We start from the raw sequence: 13590 nt of genomic DNA, 5'->3' as shown, positions 1-13590 counted from the left end.
TATTCTGTTTTTGAAACAGGATCTCATCTTATAGCCCAGGGTAGCCCAGAACTATGTAGCCCAGGCTGGCCCCAAACTCATGGCAATCTTCCTGCCTCAGTCTCCTAAATGCTGGGATTATAGGCGTGAGCCACTGAACTCAGATCTTTCAAATTCTTTATTTTTATTTTTTAATTTTTGTTTCATTTATGGTGAGCGTGTATGCGTGTGTATATGATGAACGTGTGTGCCACAGTATATGTATGCAGGTCAGAGGACAACTTTCAGGAGATCAGCTCTCTCCTTCCACTATGTGGGCCCAGGAATCGGACTCTGGGGGACCCACTGATCCATCTCCATGGCCCAGGCCATCGGAGGCTCTTGAGCTGCCTGTCCCCCTACTCTATGGAGTCTAGTAGACTAGCTATTAGATTTATACCCCACTCTTATTGCTTTCCCAGCTGCGGCTCTGAGAATCTTCTAGAACTTCTCCAGGTCTGTTTGATCCTCTGTGAAATGGAGATAGCCATTGTTCCTCCTTCTAAGGGCTCTCCTAGGGACCCTAACCCGCGAGAGACGAGTCCGAGAGGACAGGGGGAGGGGCTGGCTTGCAGTTGTGGCTCCTTGAACAATGGTCGTGTGTATTGTTTATGGAGGCTTGCCATTACATAAGCATTTGTTAAGTAATAAAGAAGCAAACAGAACAAAACCACCTCAGGTTCCCACCCTCCTCTGCCTTTTGTTATTCGCCTTCTCCGTAGAAAGAAGGTTGATGGCACGGTTCCCATGGCAACCGGGAGCTGCGCAAAGCGCTCACCTACTCTCTGTTTTCTCTGCTTTTCTTTCATCTCCCTCCTCCTAAAATGGATGTCCCCGAGACAGAAACGCCATGCCAGCCTGCGTGGCGCAAAACACCTGCGTGATGTGACATTTTACAATAGCCATCACGAGTTAATAAAAAGCAGAAGCAAATTTTATGAGTAGATAGTATCTATCCCGGAAGAGCACAGGGTTATCTCCAGATTGGCTTGGGTTCTGGGTTCCAGAAAAAAAATTTTTTTTAATTCATTTCACTCTGTGTGTGTATGGGGGGGCCAGGGGAAGCACCTCAGCACATGTGTAGAGTTGAAAAGACAGCTTGGTCAATTCTCTCCTTCCACCATGTGGGACAAGGACTAAGCTCAGATCTTCAGGCTTGCAGCAAGCGCCTTGACCACTGAGCCATCTTGCTGCCCCCCCCACCACCGTTTGAGTTATGTTCATTTGTTTTGAAACTGGCTTTCACTCTGTATCCCTGGCTGTCCTTGAACTTTCAGCGATCCTCCTGCCTCAGCCAACCCACGGCCAGGATTGTATAAAGTGGCCCACAGCACCTGGCTGTAGACTGTGTTATCACGTGCACGCATCCGTTACACAAAGCAGCAAAAGAGCCGCGTACATTCTCTGGTTCATAATGAGTCTCTTTGGAAGCTACACGTGGCTTCCAGGAATTCGTTCTGAGGACCTCATTAGGGATGTGTGTGTGTGTGAACATGTGATTTGCACCCACAGGACATGATGAGAATCCTAAGTTGGTGCTTTTTCATGTCTGGCGTGGACAACTGTGGGTGAAGCCCATGTTGAATGCCTTATCACAAAATAAACCCATCCATCTCTGTACATGGTTTAGGGTGGAGATGGCTCAAGGTAGAGGAATCTGCTGACAAGCCTGAGGACCTGGGCTCAATTCTTGGGACTCACAGCGAAAGAAGAGAACTTTGGGGGTGGGGGCAAGCTTTTCTCTGACATACATGTGGCAGGCACTCATGGACACACTGTAACAGTAAATAAAACTAAAAGTTTTTAACTGCCGGGCGGTGGTGGCGCACACCTTTAATCCCAGCACTCGGGAGACAGAGCCAGGTGGATCTCTGTGAGTTCGAGGCCAGCCTGGGATACAGAGTGAGTTCCAGGAAAAGGCACAAAGCTACACAGAGAGACCTTGTCTCTAAATAAAATAAATAAATAAATAAATAAATAAATAAGCCTTCAAGACGGCTCAGCAGATTAAGGCATTTGTCACCAAGCCTGATGACCTGAGTTCCATCCTCAGGACCCGCAGAGTGGAAGGAGGAAACCACAAATCATTGCAGCAAGCTGTCCTTTGACACACAGGTATCCCCAAACACGTACAAAATAAAGCAATTCAATGAGTGAGTAAACAAATAAATGTGTTGGCTTTTTGATTAAAAAATATAAAGTGTACAAGTCATCGGTCACATGGTGATACGCATCTATTAATCTGTCTATATACTAGCTTGAAATCCGTGGGAGGAGGGGGTAACAAAGTCTTATTACACAGCCCTGGCTGGCCTGGAATCCTCCTGCCTCTGCTTCCCCAGAGCTGGGATTGGAGGTTTGCACAGCAATACCCAGTTTAAGCCTTTGCAATTTCGAGTTGTTTTGAGACACAGTGTTGCTGTGTAGCCGGGGCTGTCCTTGAACTCAGAATCCTCCTGCCTTGCCTCCTAAATGCTAGGAATACAGGTGTGTTCCACCATGCCTTGGGGTTTGGTTGCTTTTTGTTTTTCTTAAGTAAGCAGGGTGTGGTACTGAGGAAGCAGAGGCTCCTTCAAGGGCAGAAGCTCCAGAGTATAAGGCTAGACATGACCCCTAATCCCCCTAAGCAAAAAATTAAGTGGGGACCAGTCAGGGACATCCAGAGCACCATGAATGTCCTTCCCAGCCCTCCCCTGGGCACTTCTGCTGGAGTCATAAGCCTGTCTGGATTCAGCAAGGACCTGTGACTGGTCTAGCTGCAGCCCCTGAGGTTCCCATGGAAACAGCTGGAAGAAAGGAGCATATAAAATGTTTTATGAAATTCTCTCCTGATTCCTGTGTTTGAGGAACGAAGGAAAAAAAAATAACCTGTGTATGAGGTCATAGGCCTGGCATGCTAGCACCTGGAACCCAGGCACCCCAAGACTCCGGTGATGAAGAAATGACGATCAGGAATCGAGGGCAGTTTTGACTACATGTCAAGTACCAGGTCCAGCCTGAGCTGGAACTTCAAAAGGAGGGAAGTTGCCTGGAGTTAGTCAACACAGTACTTACCACATAACCACATGAACTGAGTTTGGTGCCACCGCGCCTACACCAAAGCTAGCAAGGACGTGCACACCTGTGAACTCCGTGCTGGAGAAGCAGAAACAGGAAGGTCCCCTGGGGCTCGCTGGACCCGCCAATCTGGCTGCATCAATGAACGCCAGCTTCAAAGAAAGAGCTTGCATCAAAAAGTGAGGTGGAGGGCCAGTGAGTTGGCTCAATGGGTAAAGACACTTGCTGCCAAGCCTGAGGACCTGTGTTCGATACCTGTAGCCTGCCTCCAAAAAAAAAAAGAGAGAGAGCAAATGCCCTCAGGCTGTCCTCTACATCCGTGGTGTGGCACACACAGAGATATACACACACATACACGAATGCAATGATTTTCTTAACAGTTTTTCTCTTGTTTTTTGTTGTTTTGTCTTGGTTGGTTGGTTGGTTGGTTGATTGGTTGGTTGGATTTTCCAGACAGGGTTTCACTGTATAACAGCTTTGGCTGTCCTGAAACCAGCTCTGTAGACCAGGCTGGCCTCGAACTCACAGAGATCTGCCTGCCTCCAGAGTGCTGGGATTAAAGGCGTGCGCTGCCACCACCAGACAAGTTTTTTGGTATTTTTTTTTTTTAATTAATGTAGAGAATGATTTGAGGAAGACACCTGATACCAACCTTTGGCCTACACACACACACACACACACACACACACACAGGGGAGGTGTGTGTGTGTGTGTGTGTGTGTGTGTGTGTGTGTGTGTGTACACGCTGAAGTAATGGAGTGAGAATTCTGAAACAAAACATTAGCTGCCCTTTTCACTGCTGTTCCCTTCCCAGTGTTCCGTGGAAATTTCCAGAGCCTGCGTGGTATTTGATATCGCAGCTGACAGGGAGGGAGTAGGTAGGCGGGCTGTGGAGCAACACAGACATGAATGAGATTCGCAAAAGCATAAGAAAATTTCCCCTCCCGGGCCCAGGGAACGGCACAGGGAAGGGGGTGGAAACATTGTAAGAGCTGGAGAACTGGGAGGTGTGCCCAGGAAAAAAAAAAAAAAAAAAAAAAAAAAAAAAAAAAAAAAAAAAAAAAACGATGCCTTTTGGATATGACGTAGCCCATGCACTCACGGACCCACAGCGGCTGTGGCTGTGTGCTCCAGAGCTGTACCAAAAAGAAAAGAAAAAAGAGCATGAGCGTAGGAGGAGCTAATGGGAAAGGAGTAGGTTCTGTAGAAATGAGAGGGGAGATAAGAGAGGCGAGTGACGGGCAGCCTGATCACAGTACGTATCTATGCATGGACTTGCCAAAATCAAATTAAAAAAAGAAAGAAAATGCACTTCAAGTAATAAAGTTTGTTGAAGAGCCTGCATCATTCTTTTATGCATTCAAAAATGTAAGAACAAATGAATTTATTTAAGACATGTCTCTCTGTATAGCCCAGTCTGGCCTCAAACTTAATCCCTTCAGCCTCCTAGGAACTGGGGTGGCAGGCATGGCTGGCTTGTTTTCCCCTTTCTTTCTTTCTTTCTTTCTTTCTTTCTTTCTTTCTTTCTTTCTTTCTTTCTTTCTTTCTTTCTTTCTCTCTCTCTCTCTCTCTCTCTCTCTCTCTCTCTCTCTCTCTGCCTTTCTTTCGTTCTTTCTTTCTTGAATTTACGATCCTGCCTCTACCTCCGAGGACTAGGATTGAAGTGCTTTTGGGGGAAAACGTCAAACATATTTGGATCGTTTGGTTTTTATTATGTTTTATTCATTTCATGTGTCCATATGTGTGAGGAGGAGTGTGCATGTACACGCTTGTATGGAGGTTAAAGGTCAGCTTGAAGGGGTCACTTCTCTTCCACCAAGTGGGTCCCTGGGACTAAACTCGGGTGGTCAGGCTTGGCAGAGGGTGCCTTTACTTACTGGACCATCTCACTGACATTTGTCTCAACAGCAAAAACATAGAGCCTTATACAGAGCATCTATCCACAAAGAAAACGGATTTGAGCAGGGCTGTGTGTGGTGAGACTCACCTTTAATCTCAGCACTAGGGAGGCAGAGGCAGGAGGATCGATGTGAGTTCCAGGCCAGCCAGCAATACATAGCGAGACCTTGTCTCAAAAAGAGATGGCTGGGGGAGGGGGGGCTGGGGCGATGGCTCAGGAGTTAAGAGCACTTGCTGCTCTTGCAGAGGACCCGGGTTCGGTCCCCAGCACCCACATCGTTTCTCACACCTCCAGTTTCTGGGAATCTGATGCTGTCTCCTGACCTCTGAGAAAAGACTGGTGACTTAGCTCGGTTGGCACAGTGCTTGCCCAGCATGCCTGAGGCCCTGGGTACCACCCTCAGCACCACAAGAACAGGCTGTGGGGTGCACATCCATAGTCTACACTCCAGTGGCTATTCTCAGCTGCTCCTGGAGTCTGAGGCTAGCCTGGGCTACATGAGAACCTGTCTCCAAAATAATAAAAATAAAGGCAGGGGTGGGTGATTTGGCTTAGTGGGTAAAAGATTCTTGCCCCTAAGCCTGACAATTGAGTTCCATCCCCAGGATCCATGTGATAGAAGGAGAGAACTGACTCCTGAAAGGGTCTTCACACACACACACACACACACACACACACACACACACACACACACTGTGGCACACTTCTGTGCAAGAGAACAAATAAACAAACAAACAAATAAATAAGCAAAAGCCAAGCAGTGGTGGCTGTGGTGATATATTGTGCACCCTAATAAGATTTTCCTAATAAAATAAGATCAGAGAACAGAACAAGCCACTAGATTAGACACAGAGGCCAGACAGTGGTGGCACACACCTTTAATCCTAGCACTCGGGAGGCAGAGGTCCGTCTGGATCTCTATGAGTTCAAAGCCACCCTGGACTACATGCGGTTGACTAAGTCTAGGAGAGAAACAGAGCCAGGCAGTGGTGGCAGACACCTTGGGAGTCAACACGTCTTTAATTCCAGCACTAAGAAGGAAGTGATGACTGGGTGGAGAGAGGTGTATAAGGCCTGAGGAGACAGGAACTGAAGCTTTTTCAGCCTGAGGAGTCCTAGAGCTAAGATGTGGCTTATTCCTTTGTCTCTCTCATTTTCCAGCATTTACTCCAATATCAGGCTACGGGTTTTTTATTTATAAGACCTATTAGATTTAAAACAGCAGGTGGTACATGCCTTTAATCCCAGCATTGGGAGGCAGAGGCAGGCAGATCTCTGAGTTCGAGGCCAGCCTGGTCTACAGAGCCGCGTTCCAGGACTGCCAGGACTACATAGTGAAATCCTGTCTCAAAGAAAGAAAAAGAAAGGGAGGGAAGGAGGGAGGAAGGGAGGAAGGGAGGGAGGGAGGAAGGAAGGAAGGAAGGAAGGAAGGAAGGAAGGAAGGAAGGAAGGAAGGAAGGAAGAAGAAAAGAGAAAAGAAAAGATCGTCTCTAAGACAGCTAAAAGAAAATGAAAAAGAAAAATCTAGAATGCTCTGAGTCAGAGGCGGCACTGCATTAGAGAATACATCACAGTGTTCCCTGGCGCCCCCAGATAAGCAAATGATTGCGTGGTTGTTTTCTGCAGCAGGCTATGACTGAGCTGTGTGGGAGTTGAGAGCACACAGGTTGGTCCTCTGTCTCCACTTTCTGCTGCCTCTTCAGCCCCACCACACTGTTGCCCTGGCAACTAGATTAGCGCAAAATCAATTTAACCACCTCGCGTCTGAACCATCGGGTGGGGAAAATGCCCCCCAGAATGTGTGAATCGAAGAGCTGTGGAGGTTTTTTTTTTCAATTATTTAATAATAGTTGATTAAAAATAAATTAATTAAAACAAAGAGCTGTTGATCTCGCCTGCCTCCATGTATTTAAAATGACACACACTCTTTTTCGTTTTGTTTGTTTGTTTGCTTGCTTGTTGTTATTTTGAGACAGGGTCTCACAGGACCCAGGCTAGCCTGGAATCCCTGATCTTTCTGCCTCCACTTCCTTAGTTCTGGGAGAAGGAACATCCCCAAAGTCCAGTAAAATACTCCTTTAAAAAAACAAACAAACAAAATGGTTCCTCTCTCCGGTTCCTCCCATTCCCTGAGCGATCCTTCACTTTTTTTTTTTTTTCTCACAAGTTCTTGGAAAGTGGGCATCGCTGCCAGCGGACAGTGCAAGCTTGTGCTCTAAGCAGTGGAGAAACTGAGGCAGTAGGCTAGCCTAGGCTATATACATCAAGACCCTGGCTCAAAATACTGTAAGTAAATACATAACAAATTTTTTTAAAAAAATATCTGTGTCTGATGTGTCGGTATGTGAGTGCAGTGCCTATGGGAGACAGAAGAGGGCGCTGGATCTCCTGGAGCTGGAGTTAGGACACCTGACATGGGACCGGCACCCGAACTCAGGTCCTCTGGACGAGCAGCAAGTGCTCTCAACTACTCAACCATTTCACCAGGCCCCCAGTTTTTTCTTAATTTTTAAGATTTGGGGGCTGGAGAGATGGCTCAGCGGTTAAAAGCTAGGCTCACAACCAAAAATAAAGATTTGGGTTTTTGCCAGGCAGTGGTGGCTCACACTTTTAATCCCAGCACTCGGGAGACAGAGGCAGGCAGATCTCTGAGTTCAAGGCCATCCTGGTCTATGTTGTGAGTTCCAGGACAGCCAGGGCTACACAGAAAAACCCTGTCTTGGAGGAGGAGGAGGAGGAGGAGGAGGAGGAGGAGGAGGAGGAGGAGGAGGAGGAGAAGAAAAGAAGAAGGAGAAGAAGGAGGAGGAGAAGGAGGAGAAGAAGGAGAAGGAGAAGAAGAAGAAGGAGAAGAAGGAGAAGAAGAAGGAGAAGAAGAAGAAAACTGCCTTTGGAGCTTGAATTACAGGCAACCATGAGATACCTAGTGTGAGTGCTGAGAAATAACACAGCTCCTCTGTAAGAGCTGTACCTGCTCTGAACTGCTGGACCATCTCTTCAGGCCCTAAACGAACAAAATTAATAAAATGAAGGTGGTGAAATAATTTAGCCTTTTCTTAACAAAAGAAAACAAGGGGCCAGCGGGGTGGGGGGCTTGAGAAATGGTTCTGTGGTTCAAATCACTGGCTGTTCATCCAGGGGACCAGGGTTCCATTCTCTGTCAGTTCAAGGCCAGCATGGAATACATGAGCGAGTTTCAGGACAGCCAGGGCTACACTGAGAAACCCTGTCTCAAAAAAATAAAATAAATAACCGGGCAGTGGTGGCGCACGCCTTTAATCCCAGCACTCGGGAGGCAGAGGCAGGAGGATCTCTGTGAGTTCAAGGCCAGCCTGGGCTACAGAGTGAGTTCCAGGAAAAGCGCAAAGCTACACAGAGAAACCCTGTCTCGAAAAAACAAAATAAATAAATAAACAAAAAGCCGGATTTGGTGACTCGAGCTTGTGACCCCAGTGTGGGAAGGCTGAGACTAGGGTTCAATATCCAGCCAGGCAGATCTGCTCAAGAGGATGGGGAAGAGATCCTAAGGGACCTCACAAGGGAAAGATGGCCAAGTTCCAGAGCCGTATGTAACACCTGACGGTGGGAGCCCAGGACCTGGGCTGGGGATAACCGGTTTGGTTTCCCTGGCAACCAAGTGAAAGCCAGGGGGCGGCTTGAGTAGAAGTTATTGCTACAGAACAAACAAGCATTTGGGCTTTAGACATCAACGACAGCATCTTCCTCTTGATTTTGCAGCCAGGGCTGAGTTCACCTGGCCTCTTCTGCTGCCTCATGGCTCCTTCTGGTGAAGCGATGTCTAGGATGTCACTCCTTTGGATATCTGGTCCTTCTCTCACTTCCCCCTGGGGGGGGGGGCGCAGAGTCAGCAAGTGTTCAAGTCCCACGTGGGTCAAATGAACTGGATTTGAGTCAAGCCAGGTTGCCTGGGCTCAGATTTCAGAGCACTGTAACTCTGTGACCCAGAGCTGTGCAAGCCACCCAGCTTCTCTGAGTCTCAGTTTCTCCATTTTGTAAAATGTGCTTACTAAGGTGCTGGGGCGAGGCTGGAGAAATGATTCAGCAGTTAAGGGCACTTGTTGCTCTCGCTGGGAACCTGGGTTCAAGCCCCAGGACCCACATGGTGTCTCACAGCCCTCTGTAAGTCCAGTTCCAGGGGGTCTCACACCCTCTTCTGACTTCCTCAGACACCAGGCACGAATGTGGTGCACAAACAGGCATGTAGACAAAACACTCATGTACATAAAATAAAGTAAATAAATTTTTTTTAAAAATGCGTGTCGGTGGCGCACGCCTTTAATCCCAGGGAGGCAAAGGCAGGCGGATCTCTGAGTTCAAGGCCATCCTGGTCTACAGAGTAAGTTCCAGAACAGCCAGGAATACACAGTGAAACCCTGTCTTGGGAAAGAAAAAAAAAAAAAGAGTGCCAGGGGCTGGTGGATGGCTCAGTGGGTAAAAACATTTGTTACCAAGCCTGATGATCTGAGTTCAAATCCTGAATCCCACATGATGGAAAGAGAGAACTGTCTCCAGAAGTTTGTCCCCTGATCTCCAAATGTGAACCATGTCCCTCACCCCACACATACAAAAAAACAAATAAATGTAACTTAAAACTTTAAGGGTCCTAAACCTGTGATAAGATCACCAGAGAGCACATAGTAACACATCCAGTGTTTAGATGTATCTAACAGCAGTGCTGGGCAGGTGCACACCTGTAATCCCAACTCCAGAGAGACGGAGCTGAGAGATCAGGCTAGCCCCAGCTACACACTAATCCGAGTCTTTAACGGGATTCTCTGGCTCCCCCTGCTGGTTACACCATGCCTAGGCATTTTCCTTGGGCGGACCTGGTGCTTCCCAGGTAGGCAGCCCAAAGTCTACCATCGTGGGGGTGTGGCCACCTGTCCCAGACCATAGAAGCCGGTGGGCAGAAGAGCAAGAGGATGGCTCAGGTGAGGCCACTTGCTACCAAGCCTGACAACCTACACCGATCCCCAGAAACTTCTGGAAGGAGAAAATCAATGTCTACGAGTTGTCACTGACCTTTCTTGCCACATGACTCCTGAGGGGTCCACCCCACCCTCCCCGTCAACCAAGCCTCCTGACCAATTAGATCCCTCATTCCCTCTCTAGTCACTGTTACCGACGCAGGGGCAGACAGGCTCAGGACCCGACTTACCCACAGTCTGCTCTGGAACCTAGAACCAGCCTTGCCCAAAGTTCAGTCCTGGACTTTTAGGTAACACAAGCTGATAACTCCTTTTTTCACTAATCTTAAGTAGTTTTACTTGTTTTTTTTTTTCTGTTTGTTTTTTGTTTCTTTTCCTTTTTTTTTTTGGTTTTTGGAGACAGGGTTTCTCTGTGAAACCGCTCACTCTGTAGACAAGGCTGGCCTCGAACTCACAGAGATCTTCCTGCCTCTGCCTCCCCGAGTGCTGGGATTGAAGTTGTGTGTCACCACTGCCTGGCTTTACTTGGTTTTCTCTACTTGGAACCCAAAGGGTGCTTATACCTGAATGTAATGAGCTACACCTATAATTTCAACATTCAGGAAGCTGAGGCAAGCTGGTCATGAATTCACGGGCAGCCTGGAATGCACAGTGAGACTCTGTCGCAAAAATGGGGTTGGGGTTGGGGAGTGATGCTCTGGTGAGGGGCGGGGGTGCTTGCCACTAAGCCTGATGACCTGGGTTCGATTCTCAGGCCTCACAAAATGGAATGAGAGAACTGACTCCTTCAGGTTGTCCTCTGACCTCCACATGTGCCCTGAGGCACTTGACCTCTCACATACATAATAAGTAAATAAAACGTGATTTCAAAACATCAAAGGCAAAAACGGAACTTTGCAAAAACACAGAGGGTTTGTGCAATCCATAACCCAAAGCATTGTCCGTGCTCCCGAGAGAAATAAGCATCGGAGGACAGGGCTGGGTTTCCAGGAGGGACAGGAAAAGGATGTTCCAATGTTCTGGGGGTTGACTCCATCATTTGTCATAGCTCTCAAGACTTTGTGACTGTTGGACCCATAGGTCTCTAGTCAACAGGGAACATGGTCTCACTGTCCCTGGAGCAAAATCATTCTGCAGTCGTTCCCAATCACAGGGCTTGTAGGACAAAGGGCTCAGCCCCGGGATGGACTTCGAGTAACGATGGCACTAGCTTTGGCTCTGATTTTGTTTACTGCTAATGCAGTTTTTAGTGCTCACTCCATTTATTGTTGCTCGTATGTCTGTGCTTTTCAGGACTGACCTCTTGTGTTGGATAATCAATTCATCCCTGGGGAGACTAATTCCCTCCCTCCCTCTACAGTTATTAATTGTCTGTAGTTCTTCCTCCAGGTATGGGAGTCCCATGAAGCTTTTCTCCAACCCACGTTGGCACGTCCACTGGTGCCGGCATTCAGGTATTGTTTAGGCAGCCGTGTTGTTGAGATTTCATGGGTGCAGATTTCCTGTCATAGGCGGAAGGGACTGTGTCTTGTCATATACACAATCTCAAAGCTCCAGCCTGGCATGACAGAGACCATTACAGCAACACACGACTGTTATAATGCAGAGAACAGATGACCATGTGGTGTTCAGCCTCCATTGGTACCTCCACAACACAAGCCCTAAACCCAAGGCTCAAACAATATCATGGAAGAGGAGTGGACAGATCATATCTAATATTTTGCTCAAACTCAAGGAGGGTTTGACTGACTTATCTGAGATTTAGTAGTCCCAGATTCCACCTGCAGAGAGAAAAAGTACAGTGCCCAGGACATCTCTAGAGGAGTCACTGTGACTATGGAGCACCTGGGGGTCATACTTCAGGTGCTGGAGGGGCCACTATTAACACACCAACAAAGAACTTTCTCAGGAGAGATGGCTCAGAGGTTAAGAGCACTGACTGCTCTTCCAGAGGTCCTGAGTTCAATTCCCAGCAACCACATGGTGGCTCACAACCATCTGTAATGAGATCTGGTGCCCTCTTCTGACCTGCAGTCATACATGCTGTATACATAATAAATAAATAAATCTTGAAGGAAGAAGAAGAAGAAGAAGAAGAAGAAGAAGAAGAAGAAGAAGAAGAAGAAGAAGAAGAAGAAGAAGAAGAACAACAACAACAACAACAACAACAACAACAACAACAACAACAACAACAACAACTTTCTGAGCCGGGCAATGGTGGTGCACGCCTTTAATCCCAGCACTCTGGAGACCGAGGCAGGCAGATCTCTGTGAGTACGAGGCCAGCCTGGTTCACTCACAGAGTGAGTTCCAGGGCAACCAAAGCTACACAGAGAAACCCTGTCCCCGAAGAACAAAACAAAACAAAACGAAAAGCTTTCTGGATGCCAGGAGACGAGGCAAACCTTTAGACCAGCACCATTAGCAGGTCAAGCACAATCAAGGACTGGAGAGTATACTGCTCGTAGGATGCCTGCCTAGCACGATGACGCCCTGGGATGAGTCCCCACCAACACATGGAGACAGGTGTGCTCGGTCACGCCTGTGGTTTCAGCCCTCCGGGAGTGGAAGTAGGGGGATCGGGGTTTCAGAGGCAGAAGGATGGCCAGCCAGGGCTACCTGAGACCCTGCCTTGAGAAGATAACAAGCAAAGAAATAAAATACAAATGCGAACGTGAGATGAGGGAGGTGTGCTCCCCCGCGGATGTTTAGGGAAGGGTACCATTTTGCATGAAGACTGTTTATGTAAGTCTGTCCTTGACAGGATAATTTGAACAAAAGAATCTGAGATTCTCTTAGAAACTGTTGCTAGCTCTGAACAAAAAGAACCCCCCAAAGAAGCCCGATTGCTGATTGGTCGCCTCCCTTATTATCTGTTGCTATGGTGACACGGTGGTTAACCCTCACCTCTGTTTTGTTGAGAATAAATACATGAGGGTTTCTCTATGAAATTGGTTGTTTTTCTTCTTCCGTGAAAATGAGGAAATGAGAGAACAATGCCCTTTGAGATTTAGATTTTAACAAGAAAATAGAGGTTCTTGTCCTACATGAATTAACAAAAGCACGAACTCAATGTGACGCAGATTTAAATCCTGGTGATGGCCCCCAAATGCAGAGCAGAGCGCCATCTGGTGGTCCACAGTAGAGTACCGTGAGTGTATGTGCTACAAAGGCAACTCACCTCTAAAAAGGGTGTGTGTGTGTCTGTCTCTCTCTGTGTGTGTATCTGTGTGTGTGTCTGTGTGTGTGCAAGACAGAGGACAATTTTTTCAGAAGTTGGTGCTCTCCTTCCATCGTGCATTCTAGAGCTCAAACTCGGGTATTCAGGCTTAGCTGCAAGTGAGTGACAATTAGCCAACTTCCTGACACCCTTTTACCCTCATATTTACATAAATAAATACAGCAGTAGAGCCCCTGCCTAGAATCCCCCAGTGAGAGGCTGGGGTGTGGCTCAGTGGTAGAGCCCCTGCCTAGAATCCCCAATGAGGGGCTGGAGTGTGGCTCAGTGGTAGAGCCCCTGCCTAGAATCCCCCAGTGAGGGGCTGGGGTGTGGCTCAGTGGTAGAGCTCCTGCCTAGAATCCCCCAGTGAGGGGCTGGGGTGTGGCTCAGTGGTAGAGCCCCTGCCTAGAATCCCCCAGTGAGGGGCTGGGGTGTGGCTCAGTGGTAGA

The sequence above is a fragment of the Peromyscus maniculatus genome, chromosome 1 (genome assembly GCF_049852395.1).
Source record: "Peromyscus maniculatus bairdii isolate BWxNUB_F1_BW_parent chromosome 1, HU_Pman_BW_mat_3.1, whole genome shotgun sequence".
Classification (NCBI taxonomy): domain Eukaryota; kingdom Metazoa; phylum Chordata; class Mammalia; order Rodentia; family Cricetidae; genus Peromyscus; species Peromyscus maniculatus.
The sequence above is the reverse complement of the archived record's forward strand: the minus strand, read 5'-3'. Positions refer to the sequence as shown.